This window comes from Oxyura jamaicensis, chromosome 6, assembly GCF_011077185.1.
Source record: "Oxyura jamaicensis isolate SHBP4307 breed ruddy duck chromosome 6, BPBGC_Ojam_1.0, whole genome shotgun sequence".
Classification (NCBI taxonomy): domain Eukaryota; kingdom Metazoa; phylum Chordata; class Aves; order Anseriformes; family Anatidae; genus Oxyura; species Oxyura jamaicensis.
Genome location: NC_048898.1, coordinates 14455226 through 14468888, shown reverse-complemented (window position 1 = coordinate 14468888; position 13663 = coordinate 14455226). Strand labels below are relative to the sequence as shown.

Below are 13663 nucleotides of genomic sequence, written 5' to 3'. Positions count from 1 at the left end.
GGTGTAGCATAAGGTGCAGGAAAGAAGGGGATGTGGCTTGTTGTGACTGATTAAAAAAAAGGGGCAAGGAAGGAGCATGGGGAACAATGAGTGCGTGCTGTGTGGAGTGTGCATAGTCCTGAAAAGTGAGAGAGTGAAATGCTGCTGAAATATTGATAGGGTGGATAGGCTCTGGAATGATTGACGGCATGTGTGTGTGTCTTGGCAAGTTTAATTGGATTTGTTGGCGTAGAGGGTGGAAGAATGTGGTGCATTTCCTTTTATGCGTTTCTTTCTTTCAATCTCTTCTTTTCTTTCCTATAGAATTGACGTCCAATGCATATCCTTTTCATTGTCTGCATAGAAAACCTGGTCTCTGTTCCTCTCAATTTTAAGGTTGAGGGAGCTGCGTAGAGGGGATGAAAAGAGATGTAAAACAAGTTTCATTACATTTTATTTACTACTTGTCTTTACTTTTACTAGGTGTGAGTATTCACTGAAGAGGGATAATTTGGAGGGGAGAAAGAGGACACACAATGGAATAGTGGCTAAATGAATCCCCAGTGTTATGATGCCAATCATATCAGGAAATCTGCCTTGAGGACTTGTTATCTGTGTGCTCTGCTTGAGCATTCCTGTGCTTCTCTTTTTGGCTTATCCTCAGTAACCAGATTTCTTTTATTTTGCTATACAGTTTTGACCTAGGACATCAGGCACAAAGGTGTTAGATTATACCAAAGTGGTGAAATCCAGATCCTCCAAAATACTGAAAAGCCCAGTGCCAGTTAAGTCTCTTAGCTTCCATTGAAACAAATGGATTTCTTTGTGGAGTCTCCTCAGTTGCTCTGATGATCTAAGCCTAAATTCCCAACAAGTTGTCAGCCACGGTGTCTATGGGCTTTCTCCTCCAAGCATAGGTATTTCAGAGTTGCACTCTCCTTTCTACCTTTTTTTGGTGTGAGTGTCCTGTGCTTTTAAGCAGAAACATAGAACCATCTCTTCTCTCCCCAGGTCTTATTTATGCTCTGTTTAAATCAGGAGTTCTTCTAGTAAGCAGAAAGCCACTCTGGATTTCTGATTCCTCCAAAAAGCTTTTTGTTTTGCTTCATTTTTAATAAAACTACTTTCCCCAATTGTTTGTGTGATACGTTGGAATTATTGTTGGTGAAAAGTCCCAGCATGGGAACTATGTGGATAGCATCTCTAAAAGTTTTTCTTGCTCTGCTGGTTTTAGGTGGTGGAACCCTGACCTGGAGGAACACACATCAAGTACAGGGAAGGTAGTTTGGTGTCCCAGTTCTTAGACTTTCACTGTTACATAGGTTAACAATGAATTAACAATAGTTATTTCACACAGCAATGTTTATCTGGAGTAGACGTTGTGTTTGCTGTCACAGATGAACTTCTTTAGATCCATCTTCAAATCAGACAAGTTTGTCTCCATTTACAAGGCACTCACTCCTCTGACCTTTGTCTGATTTCTGTTCAGGTCTTATAGGTCCAAGAGCTGATCCCAAGGATGACAGCTTCCAAGATGTCTCAGAGAGAACCCCAACCGCTGTTCTTGGGTTCAGTGGGAGAGAAGTCTGTCTTCTGAGGAGGTGAGTGAAGAAACAGAAAATTGAGAAGGGTTCTCTTCACGTAGGGAAGATTGAGAACTGCTGATAGAGGACACTGTTACATCGAAGGGTAGAAATTTTCACTTGCTCCTGTTCTGAGTTCAGCTTCAATCACTAGCCAAAGACCTAGTAATCCCTTTTCAAATCTGTAAGCTTTCCAGGTCCTCAGGCACATAGATTCGAGCCACTGGTGTCCCACCTCTTCCTTTCTTTTTGCTTCACACTGCCCCACAATCAAACTTAAGTCTGTGAAAAGTGGTGAGTAGGCAAGTTATGGGGAGGGAGAACTTAATGACATGTTCAGTCATCTCTGAAGAGATGAAGCCAAACGTGTCTCCAGTAGCAGAATATTTTGGGAGCAGTTTGTCTGTTTTCAAATAACAAGCTTAATGTAATGATAGCATTACACTCTAAATTCAAGGATGTGCTTTCACTGAAACAATGGAATATAAGCTATCAGTCAGATACCTCATTTTCACTGAAGTAACAGCCAGTTTCACTGGCAGAAGTATTTCTGAATGTTCTACCTAAGGCTGCTTTTGGCTTGAGATAAATGTATCTTCTTGAGACTGACTGATTATAAGACTTATTGGGGGAAAAAGGCAGAGTATAGGAGAACATAGATTGTCTGGTTATTTGTTTGATTTGTTTCGGTTTTATATTATTATTATTTTATTATTATATTATTTATATGTGCACTAAATCCAATATTTCAGAAAACACTGATGCAAGAAACCAAGGGTCACTTTTCTGCTGTGGATGTTGTACCTCCTTTCTTATGAAAAGCCTGAATTTCAGGAAAAAAGCAACAGAGAGAGGATTAATGAAGCATCAGCTGATGCCTTCATTACTCTGCTAATGAACCACCTTCCATCTATTGCTTGCTGTGAATCTGCTCCCATTGCCCCAGATCTTAACTCTATGGTCAGTTCTCTTTAATCTTAGCACCCTCTGCTGTGGACATCTATAATAACATCTCATTTAATTATTACTGGCTTATGAATTGTGTATCCCTTTTTGTACCAAGGGACCTACAAATGAAACACAGCTTCTGTCAATGGAGCTGCATCTGATATGAAACATACGTTCTATTCCTTGACTTGCTCTGGAAGATAGCTTTTTTCAAGTGTTTGCTAAAGAAAAAATGTGCAGAACACAGGCAAGGAGATCTTAAAATATTCTATATAAGAGAGAGGCTTCAACTGAAACCTAACCTTTGCAGAAGAGGGCTGTAGGAATGCGAATGTTTAGAGTCCAGAGACCACCTCAGGTTGCACAGGTTGATTAAAAGAAAAAAAAAAAAAAAAAGTTGATATTTGCGACATCTTGGTCCTGTGGAACATGCACTGATTGCATCACTTCTGTCTCTGGTATCAGTATGTGAACATGGGTGTGTAGCTTAAAATTGGTTAATTGGTTTTGTTAGCTCTCCTAATCCAGAGATTCTCTCTTGCAAGCACTCTCCATAGATAGTTCTTCAGGTCAAGTCCTCACTTGTGTCAGCAGTATTTCAATAAAATTATAAAATATACCAGTTTGAAAATATCAAAATAGGAAGTGATGAGTTAGTATACATGTTTGCCTAATTTATAAAGAGAATTTTGCAGAGATTATGCTTCAAAATCAAACTTCGTTATTGCATCTTTCCAGTAACTGGTTCCATTTTTGAATCTCTCTAAGACAGAAGAGGAGTAGATATGCATTTCATCAGAGATACAGCCTGTAAAATGAAGGAAGAAACCCTTCATTTTAGGTGAGCTATAGTAACTTGTTCCACACCTGTTTACAGACAGAAGAAAACTCCTTTTCCTTGTTAATGAAGGTTCTTGCCCTAGCCCCTCAGATGAGAACTCGGTTTCAAGCGATCCTTTCTTCTCTAAGAAGCCTTCTTACATTTAGACACTTTCTCCAATGCCTGTCAGACTTGAAGTCTAACAAGATGGCTGTACCTCCAGAGATGCTTTTGAGAATAACAGTAGTTCCAGATACCCCACATAGGCAGTTTTGTGCTTTCATTGTCTTCCTTTAAATACTTAAGTAATTGTTATTAACCCCCCCCCCCCGCCATGTTTTCTATTTTGTCTTTTAGAAAGCAGAATGTGTAATAGCAATAACCATATGAATCAGTCATTTCCCTTCTCACTCCTCCAACTCCATCTGCTGATCACTCATATGAGAGCTCTAACAGCAGAGCTGCTTCTGAGGATTGCTGAAGACGTGGAGCAGTGAAAGCCTTCTTGTCAAGCATCCAAGAGCAAATAGCATCAGAGATGAGATTTTGAATACCTTAGTAATAATACTGTATTGATCTCAAAACACTTTACAAACATTAACTAATTAAGCTTTAAAATACTGAAATAAGTTTGCATTAATAAAGACCATTTAGCAAATGAAGAAGTGGAGGTAAACAAAGGATAACTAAAGTGACCAGTATCAAGTGGTGAATGAAGGTCAGAGAAAGATGTCCTGGTATCTAATCGTTCTGCATTTCACATGATCTCATTGAGAAAATTTTTGCAGTGAAAGTTGCAGCCATTTCAAATTAAATATTCTAAGGCATTTTGTAACAAGCCTGAGCATTTCTTACAAGAATCAAGATGGTACAAAAGCTTGCAAAACTAACAAACACTTTCAGCTCTCAGGTCCAGCTTTGACTGAGAAGGGACCATTTCTGAAAGCAGAGCGGGGAGCAGTGGCCTTGTACTAAGCCTTTTTCTCATTGCTTTTCTCTGGTGATACTAGCTGGATAGAAAACTGCTTTGACCTGCAAAATGGGAATTCACGTGGGCTTGACTCTGATGTCATGCATCTATCCCACCCTTCCTATGGGAGGAATAAAGCCTTCTCAAGGGATTGGTCTGCTCCAGTCATCCCAGCCAGTCTGTGGAGCCTGAGGGGCTATTATGGAGTGGAATGGCTTAGAGTCAGTGGAGCAACCCTGGCTTAAAATCAATGTAACAAGGTGGAGAATCAGGCACACAGTGAGTGAATCATGCAGAGCAGCATTGACCCAAACAGAGGATGACGGCTTAGAACAGGTTCCTCAGAGACATTAAGTTATCCTTGGAAAGGCAGGTCTCAAAGCCAAGGTTTATACTTTCTTAATGGGTTTCATTAGGAAGAAAGGAAAGGAACTGGAAAAAAACATGTAGCTTAAAAGGGAACGACTGCCGCGCAGTCAAAAATTTGTTCAATTTTTCAATAAAAGAAGCCAATCCTGCCTTGAAATTCATGTCCCTTCAAAGTTCAAGGAGGCCTGTATTGTTGGCCTGCTCAGTCAGAATGCTCCAGCCACTTATTGTAGGTGGATTGCACTCCAGGGACTGACTGAAAAAATATGATTTAGTGAAAGCTTGTACCCAAAACACATCATTGGCCTCTGATCTCTGAACATTTAAATATTTCAAGCTTACAAGCGGACGCTGTCACGAGGACAGACCCTGATCCCTAGCTGATTCTAGAACATCTGTTGAGGCATTTACCAAGTTAATAGATTAGCTATGAGAATCAGGCAGGTGTTTTTCACCAAAGCCAGAAAACATCAAAATCAGATTGCCCTCCAAGTCTTTCAGCACAGGCAATCGAGTTAGAATGACTCATAGAGTCTAACAGATAATAAAACACACATAACATTTGCTTTAAGGTACAGGTGGGGATATTTTGTACTGTGCTTAGGAGAAAGAAAAACTAACTCTATTTGGGAATAGAGTAATTGAATACAGATGGGAGGAGGCAAATGAAAGAATTTAGCAAATATCTCAGTGGAATAGCTAATGGGAACGAGACAGAATAGGAAATTAAAAATTATTCGAAGCAGATGGACCATTCTTTGAGTTTTTTAAAATTTATTAGGGCTGCGAAAAAAATGTGTCTGTTTATTTTCCACGGCCATGAAATTAATGACTTGGTGAGTTGTGCTTGTGCAATTTTATGACTGCCATGTCATTTGTCATAATTTGGGTGCTGTTTGATATGGATTTATGAATATTTCCTCCCCCCAGCATGATTTATGGGTGTTGGTCATATGTGAATTAGACTGTCACCTTTAGTATGAAAAAGTACAAATGACAGATTATAAAAAAAAAAAAAAGTGCTCAAGTCCTTAGTGCTGGAGAGTTCACAATCCCCTCCTCTGCTTTTTCATTGGTAGATTTTGTTTAGAGCTGACAATTAAATGTTTGGACTTGAGTCAAGCATGTGGGAATATTGAGAGGGGCCTGAATAGATCTGAACTCATCTGAACTTCACCTGTGAATTCAGCTTGAGTCATCCTTTCCTTGTACCGTGCATTGAAAAAAAAATGTATATACATTACTTACCATAGGAACAACTGATTTACTGTATAGGAGCAAATTGGCCTGTCAAATTTGCTATCTTGCTTCCAGTAGCTGCTAACTCTGGGTGAAGCTTTGCTGAAAAGTGCAAGTAATCTCACACAATCTGTCCAGTTTTGCAGCACTGCATACTTGAAGGAGTGAAGTTAAAAGATATACCAAACCATCAGGATTTCTGCAATAAGAGTATCTCATGTTTAGACCAAAGTACCAACTTTATACTAGCTGTTACCACTTCCACCAAAACTATTAGTATATGCCATTTGTTTTGTAACACATAACTGTGCAACAAACGCGTTTAGGACAGGAGAAGCACAGTTGCTCCTGGATTCAAGTGGTCTGACTTCAAGCACATAATTGAGGAACGTAAGTATCTGATCACCCAAGGCTCCCCTGTCGATGTCAGGAAAGTGATGTGCACCTCCAGAGGGCAGTTCAGCCCACATGTCTCCATCTGTTGACTGCAGACAGACTTAAAACAGTACCCCCTTCCTTAGCTCCCCAGTTTGGTGTAGAAAGTCATGTGGGAGGAATTAGCGCCCAGCATGGGATATAGCTTTAAAAAGAAGAAACAGTACACCTTGCATGACAACAAAACATTGCTGATCATCTTTCATGCTGAGCTAGCAACTGTTGCCTTCACAGGGGATATGACTAGTTCATTCTTTAGTCCTTAGACAATCATATGCTGTAGCCCATTTTCTGTGATCCACACAAGATTGTTTCTCTGGTGGGAGGCTGATAGTTCGTAGCAAGTATCTCTTCTAGTGTAGGGAAGAAATGGATTACTTTGCAATCACAGTGAGCTACTAGGGCAGTCTTTGCAGTTCTGGATAGCACCAATTACTGCTGAGGGTAATTGATCTTTTCTGTAGATGATCAAGCAAAAACCTGCATTAGCAAACCAGTGTCATGTCTGCTGTTGTGAGGGCAGCTAAAACACTTTGCTGTGGTGATTTTCAGCTTTACAGAACTGAAATTTGCAAAAATAAACCAGGATCACCTGTACTTAATTCAAGAATGAGGTCCAGTGACCTTAGCTGAAACATCAGAAAACCTTCAGAGCTATTGGAGAAAGTTCATCAGCTGCGGTACATTGATATATCTCAAATACCTCATTGCTTGAGGCAATGAAACTTGTTTCTTGTAATTTTGGTAGCAGATCAATAAATCAATTCCTAGGCTCATAAGTTACTTTTATTATGTAAAAGTAGCTGGTTAAGTTGTCTGGCAGTTCTAAAAGTAAATATGTATATGTTACTGTAATTTTGAGTTGATCTGAGGTTATTTTTTTTCAGAATTCTGAAAACTGAAAAATTAATTTTGTTCAAAAATCTTTTAATGAAAATGAAATGCTGTTCTTGTGATTTACTTAAGTTTTTTTTTTGTTTGTTTGTTTTTTACTCCAAAAATATTTCTAAACAAGCTCCTTTTGAATTTTTTAGAAATCTCTTTTTAAAAATATCATTTCAGTCCCTTTTCAAAGATTTTAGATTTTGCTTTCTCTAGGGAAATGAGTGAGTGAAAATGAAGCAAATTTACAGTACCTATAGTTTCACCAAATCTCCGTTTATCCCCGTAATTTTTTGGTCAAAATATTGAGCCTGTGTTAGCTCCTAGTTCCTTTTTTATTTTTATTTTTATTTTTACATTTCACTTGCTGAATGGATTGACTTGTAAGTTTTACATTATGCTTTGCCATTTTTCGAAATTGGTGAGTTAAATATGTAATTCTTTTCAATAAAAACAATTATACTAGGTTTAGGGGTGGAGAAAGGGGAGAGTATCTGCTGTTGGATAAGAGTAGTGTTCTCACTGAGCTTAGATCAAAGCTGTTTTGACTGTGTCTGGCATTGAAAAGGCAACCTGCTCATACCCTGTTACCATAAAGAAATTTGCCAGGAAGGCAGGTGTCTAACTATACAGGCAATCAGATTACAGAGCAAAGTAATCATGATTTCCGATTGTGAGCATAGCTTGCCACATTAGCACATGTACTTTGGAAGAGAGGGAGAAGTAATCAGAGAAAGATAAGGACAAGGGTGGAGATCATTTGAGACAGTACTGTTCCAAAAAGCTAGTAAATTTTATGTGGATTTTATTAAAGGATTTCATTTCCTTTACATAAAAAAGGTCAAAGCTATCTGAAAATGAGAAAATCCTTGAGTTTGCTTTCATTTGTTTTTAAGAGTGACTGAAACGTAGCAATGTGTTTCTTGGGAGGCACCATTTGCACATAGATGTCTGTAACCGAGCAAGTCACAGCTGCAGAGTTTCTTTAAGGCATACGTGCTTGGCTTTGACATGCTCAGATTTATGGTGAGATTTAAGTTCTTGTACCAATGGTGATGTTTCCTGAATGGTTTTCATCCAGATGGTCTTCAAGAGGATAAGTTTAACAAGATTTATTCACTGAGAAGGGGCAATGTGAATTAAAATTACAAGGGGTACTGTACATACACTATTTCTTTTCCATTCACTGCCTCATGAAATGTACAAAATCTTCTCTCTCCATTCCCCCAAAAGAAGTTAAATGGAGTTACTTCTTTCAGAGTATAGTTCCCCTTTGACCAGATTAGAGCTTTGGCACACAAGTGTGATGGATTTTTGTTGGGGTGGAGGAAGGGGTTGCTGCTTCCTCTGCCTTCCTCATACCTACCCTGCCACTTTACCAGGGGCTTTCACCCTACTAGCAGAGGCAGCATATGCAAGCAAGTGCCAGTTTATCAGCTGTCATAGTTCGCAGACCGTTGGCAGTTAAAAATACTGGCTGTGAGCTGTATAGATGAGGGCTGGACCATGTTGCTTTCTAATGGCTCTGTTTCAGCTTCTGGAGAGGGACTGCTGCAGACAGATGGGAGAGGTAACCTCTTAAGCCATTACCACTAAATCCAGCATGACCTTTCTGATTCAGCTCAAAGTCATCAGTCTTTGAGAGCTGTTAGGACTAACAGCAATGTTTGGGGTCCCGAGGCCGCATCTTCAATGGGTTGTAGGCACAGTTAAAATCAGTGGAGTACCATTGATTTATGCAAGCTGAGAATTTGAGCACAGTAATTCACGTTGTGATTGCTGAACCTAGATTTCCTGGAAAATATAAGTTATTTTTAAAATGAAATAACTGATTTTTATGTTACATTGTAGGTTTTTATAAGGATGTTGACACAGTGAAACAATTAAGCTCTTGCTTAATTGCTAAGAGGTGAGTGTCTTCATCAAAGAAAACTAAAAGGTATCACTTCCATGCTTAAAGTTACATGCTTTGTACGTGTTTTGCTGGACAGAGAAGATTTGTCATTTTTGGGGGTGGTCTTTTAAAAATACAATTAATGAAGTCACTATGTGCAGTTTCTATTATTATTTGCTTATTCAAGGGCTTAAAAAATAAGATGGTTGGCATTAGAAGATCAATGCCTTTTATCCATTTGTTTTGTATCTTGCTTGCAGGCTGGTTTTGTTTGCTTGTTTTCCTCCCATGTCAAGTGTATCTCAACTGTTAATAATTTGGCTTCTTTAGCAGGACCATCACATTTTCGTTTGAACATCTTTGAATTAGGCTAAAACTCCAGTGACAGAAGACAAAAAGCTTGTCCTAGAAGAGCATATATTGAAAGATTGCACTGCCACCAGCATATTGCTTTTAGAAGTTTGGGCACGTTTAAGGTATTTTTTAAAATTTATTTTTACTTTTCTATCTTCTATTATTTGGAGAAATATCTTTCATGTGTTGCCTACTGATGATTGAGCTTTAACAGACAAGATTTTCACAATCAGTGACTGGTTTGAGGTCTCTCTGTTTCTGAGTTGTTAACCTGTGATATTTTTGTTTTCATGAGGTAGCTACTCAGCATTTCATGAAATCATCTGCACTTTATATTGTTGCAGTTTAATCAGCCTCAAGTGTAGGTACTGAAAATCACCAATTGCTTTTGAAAACTTGGGCCAGATGATCAACACCTTTTTACAAGAATGAAAAATAGCAAGTGAAAAGACTTTGTGGTTGTTCTGTATGGCAAAGAATGGACAGTCTGAATAAATTGTAGAAGGGTTAATCATTGTAATGAAATAGACCTTATTGTGTTGTTGCAAGTTAAAAATATGCCTCTTGCCGCTGGGCTTGCATTAATATTGTTTGAGAGGAGTAGCATCAATGTACTGTAATAGACTTTTATTAATAGGCTAGCACAGTCATCAGTCTCTGGGTTGGTGTGATGGCTGAATACAGTGAACATGAGCATCTTGACAAGCCAGTAACAAAATCTATCTATCATTTTCAGCATGAAGATGCTGTGATAATTATGTTTACAGTGGTAATAAAATATGGATAAATAAAGTGTTGAAACCCATGGAATTTTTAGGGTCCACAGCGAATACCTTATGAAATATAAAAGAGCATCACCATAAATTCACCTAGCTGAATAGATTGAAATCATTATTCTCTTGACCCATCTTGCTATTTTTAGAATAAATTTCATATATTTTTTATTCAGCATTGTTCAATGATAAAACCACTTCAAGGCTAAAGACCTAGGTTGCAGTCCTTGCTTGCTCTAGACATGCAAGGATGTTTGGTGCCCTTCCTGGTGATAGTGCTGATGACCTCAGAACAGCAGTGCAGTGGCATATTATAATTCTGGTGTTAACAGTACCAGTCACTTTTTCATTCCAGTATCAGCCATGTAAAGAATGGGGTATGTTCTGCTCCCTTTTATGCTTCTCTGTGTGGGCGGTTGACTCCATTTATTTCAGTAGAATTACTCTAAGTTTATGGTAAAAGGAAAAGCAAACTTCCTGGTCTAGTGGCTTGTGGTGTCAATAAGTCAAAGTCTCCTAGCCTGAGGAATGATTTGTTATGTGATTGCTGGGAAGAAAAAGGCCCTGACTTTTTCTGCCCTATAGCCATGCCCCTGGCAGGACAAAGAAGCCTTATGTAGTTGGGAATATATTGCATTTACATCGTTTCACTTTATTTACAATGGCAGGTTAATCTACACTTGAGCATAAGGAAGAACGTGACCCATTCTGTGTCACCATTCAATCCCACACTAAACAGCATCTGATTTTTCTTTAATTATTATTATTTTAAACTGCCTAAAAAAGGTGTTAGTTTGACAGTCTGTAATACTGATGTCTTTGTGCTCATCCATGGCGCAGCCCTGCTCAGGCAGCAGCAGAGAAGGCGGCTTCTGCCAATGTGACTCCACCCTGGCCTGTAGTGGAGGAGAGGTAACTCTGCTTCCCATGCTTCATTTAATTCTTGGCTCTGTCTGCTGAGAATGGCAACGGAGTTGCCAGTTGTGGCATGCACATTTATTGCTGGGATGTGAGCCAGAACCACCAATCCATTTTGCATAGACACTGAACAGCAATGGTAAATACTTCTTGTTCATTACTAACCCAAGCCGGATTTGAACTGAAGGTTTGGAGGTGAAAGACTGTCTCCCATTCCTTAATCCCCTTAACATTTCAGTCTGCCTTATAAAACTTTTTAAAAACAAATCTAAACCTTGTGTATAAAATGAAATCCAGGAGAGAAAAGAAAATCCAGGGTGAAGCCTGAGTCTGTTTTCTTCTTCAGCAAGCTTCTTTGCTAGTAGTGACCCTGGAAAATTGTTCTCTGATTATTCTCTTGAGAGATTACTCTAATTTTTTGCTGCTGTAGATGGCCATATGATCAATTGTCATCAGTCAGTGCTTGATGATGGGTCATTACTTACTAGTGCATACTTGGGGAAAAAAACACATGCGACTTCCATTAGGAGGCAGAGTGCACCTACATCAAATATGAAGTGTACAGTACTCATTAATAATGTTTCTAGACTGTCCTCCTAAAGTTCTTAGTACAGAAGCTGCCTTCACAGTGGAAGAATTGAAACTAAGACAGATTTGCAGCTTACAGTCAGGAAAATGATTTTCCCCATAAGTAAAAACTGAATTTTTACGTATTTCAATAAAAGAAATTGTATTCAGAAAGGTAGAGATCATTCTCTTCTGTTCTTTGCTTCAGCACCCCCTAACTTCAGAAAGCTTTTGTATTTTAATTAATTCATTTAATTAAATGAAGTTATAGCAAGTGAAAAGGTTCCCTTCCTCTTCCTCTTCAAAGTTAAGAGTTAATGTATAACACCGTGGAAAATGATGCCTTCTTATGGGTACTGTATTGGTCAGGAAATCTGATTGTCTTCAAGAATGTAGAGAATTGTTTCAGTGATTTAAAAAAAATCATATTTTTAATCATCATAGCAGCAATTCAAATCAAACAGACCTTCGACTGAATAAACAACTGAGACAATTTTACAGACAAAATTTTATACCTGAGACAGATTTACAACAATGTAAAGCAAGCACAGTCCTGCTATGTGAGTCCTTTAGAATGAATTCTGCAAGGGCAGTCTCTTTCCTATAAAGGTCAAGATCATTTCTGTCTAAATCACATGGGTTTTCATTTGGGCTTTCAAAGTGAGATCTGGTTGACTAAGAGGAATAAAATTAGAAAGATGTGAAATTGGAAGATGTAGGATTTTTTTGGTCCCTGTAAATGGAGGGCATTGGAATACATAGAGATGGGGTTAGATGAAATTCTGTACAACCTAGTTGCATTGCTGTGTGTTCCATTTTGGCACTGAATCTGGAGCATACTGCTGTAAATAAATATACCCATTTGTATGTCTAAAAACCGAGATGTTCTGTGAGTAGGATTGGTTTCCATGCTTCCTCTCCACTCCCCCCCCCCCCCAAGTCTGATGTGTGTGGAAGACCTCTTAAGAAAAAGCCTGAGGGGAAGAAAGGAAAAAGGCAAGTTAATCCTATCAACAAGCACTAGGTGATATCTTCTGCATAAGCTCCCACTAGGGGCATTGGTGTTAAATCCTAAATTCTTACACAAGAAACTGACTGTGACTTTTCTTTTTTTATTTAATGTGACACTCCATGTAAAAATGTACAGATTACTGGAATGACTACATTTGAAATGGCTATCAGACCACTTATTTTTAGTCACCTCAAATCAGCGTTGAAGATCTTTAGACGTAGTAGGGAGCTCATCCCTCACGTTGTCTGTGTCTGTGCAGGCAGGACCAAGCTACAGTGTAGAGAGAAGCCTGCTGTTCACAAGCTTTAAACTAGCTAGTTTGGTTGACATAAGTTGTTAAGCTGTGACAGTGACTCCTCACCCAAGATCTTGCTGAAGGCTGTACTGCTCTCATATTTGAGTTGGTTCATTTAAGCTGCTCAGAGTATGTTTCCACCTCTGGATTACAGTGGAAGTTATTGCAGTGAATCACAACTGCAAACAGGTTGCTTGAAGCATTTATCAGCTGAGCTTTGGCCTGTTTCCTGATCACAAATTGGCCCTGGATGGTTATGTGTAATAAACTATTTAACACTGGAATGTACTTTCTGGACAAGTTTAGGGAAAAGATCTCTTTGGGACAGACCCTGGTCTCTGTACCTTCCAGCTTAATGACTATGCTCACTCATGTATTTTTCTTATGTTATATGGTTTTAGATGGGGAATTTTATAGAGGAAGTTGGAGCCACAATCTAGTTGTAATGCAGGGGAGAGCTCTGTACCTCCTTACCTTATGTTTATTTTAAAATTGTAGGTAACAGCCCTTCGCAAATTGCTCAGCTTATAGCCATTTAAGGCTACATAGATGCCAGGGGAATTTGCAAGAATTCTCAAGATGGTCAGAGCTGATGTCCACTGAAAGTCAATAGGATTGAGGCTCT

General features: G+C 38.8%; 1 long non-coding RNA gene across 1 annotated transcript; it reads left to right on the top strand.

Moving 5' to 3' along the window:
• The first annotated feature begins 1464 nt into the window (after positions 1 to 1464).
• Positions 1465 to 9589, top strand: LOC118169447. The gene is made up of 3 exons (XR_004752108.1): positions 1465 to 1580; positions 6896 to 7023; positions 9450 to 9589. It is a non-coding gene; the product is annotated as an uncharacterized LOC118169447 (long non-coding RNA).
• The last annotated feature ends 4074 nt before the right edge of the window (positions 9590 to 13663 follow it).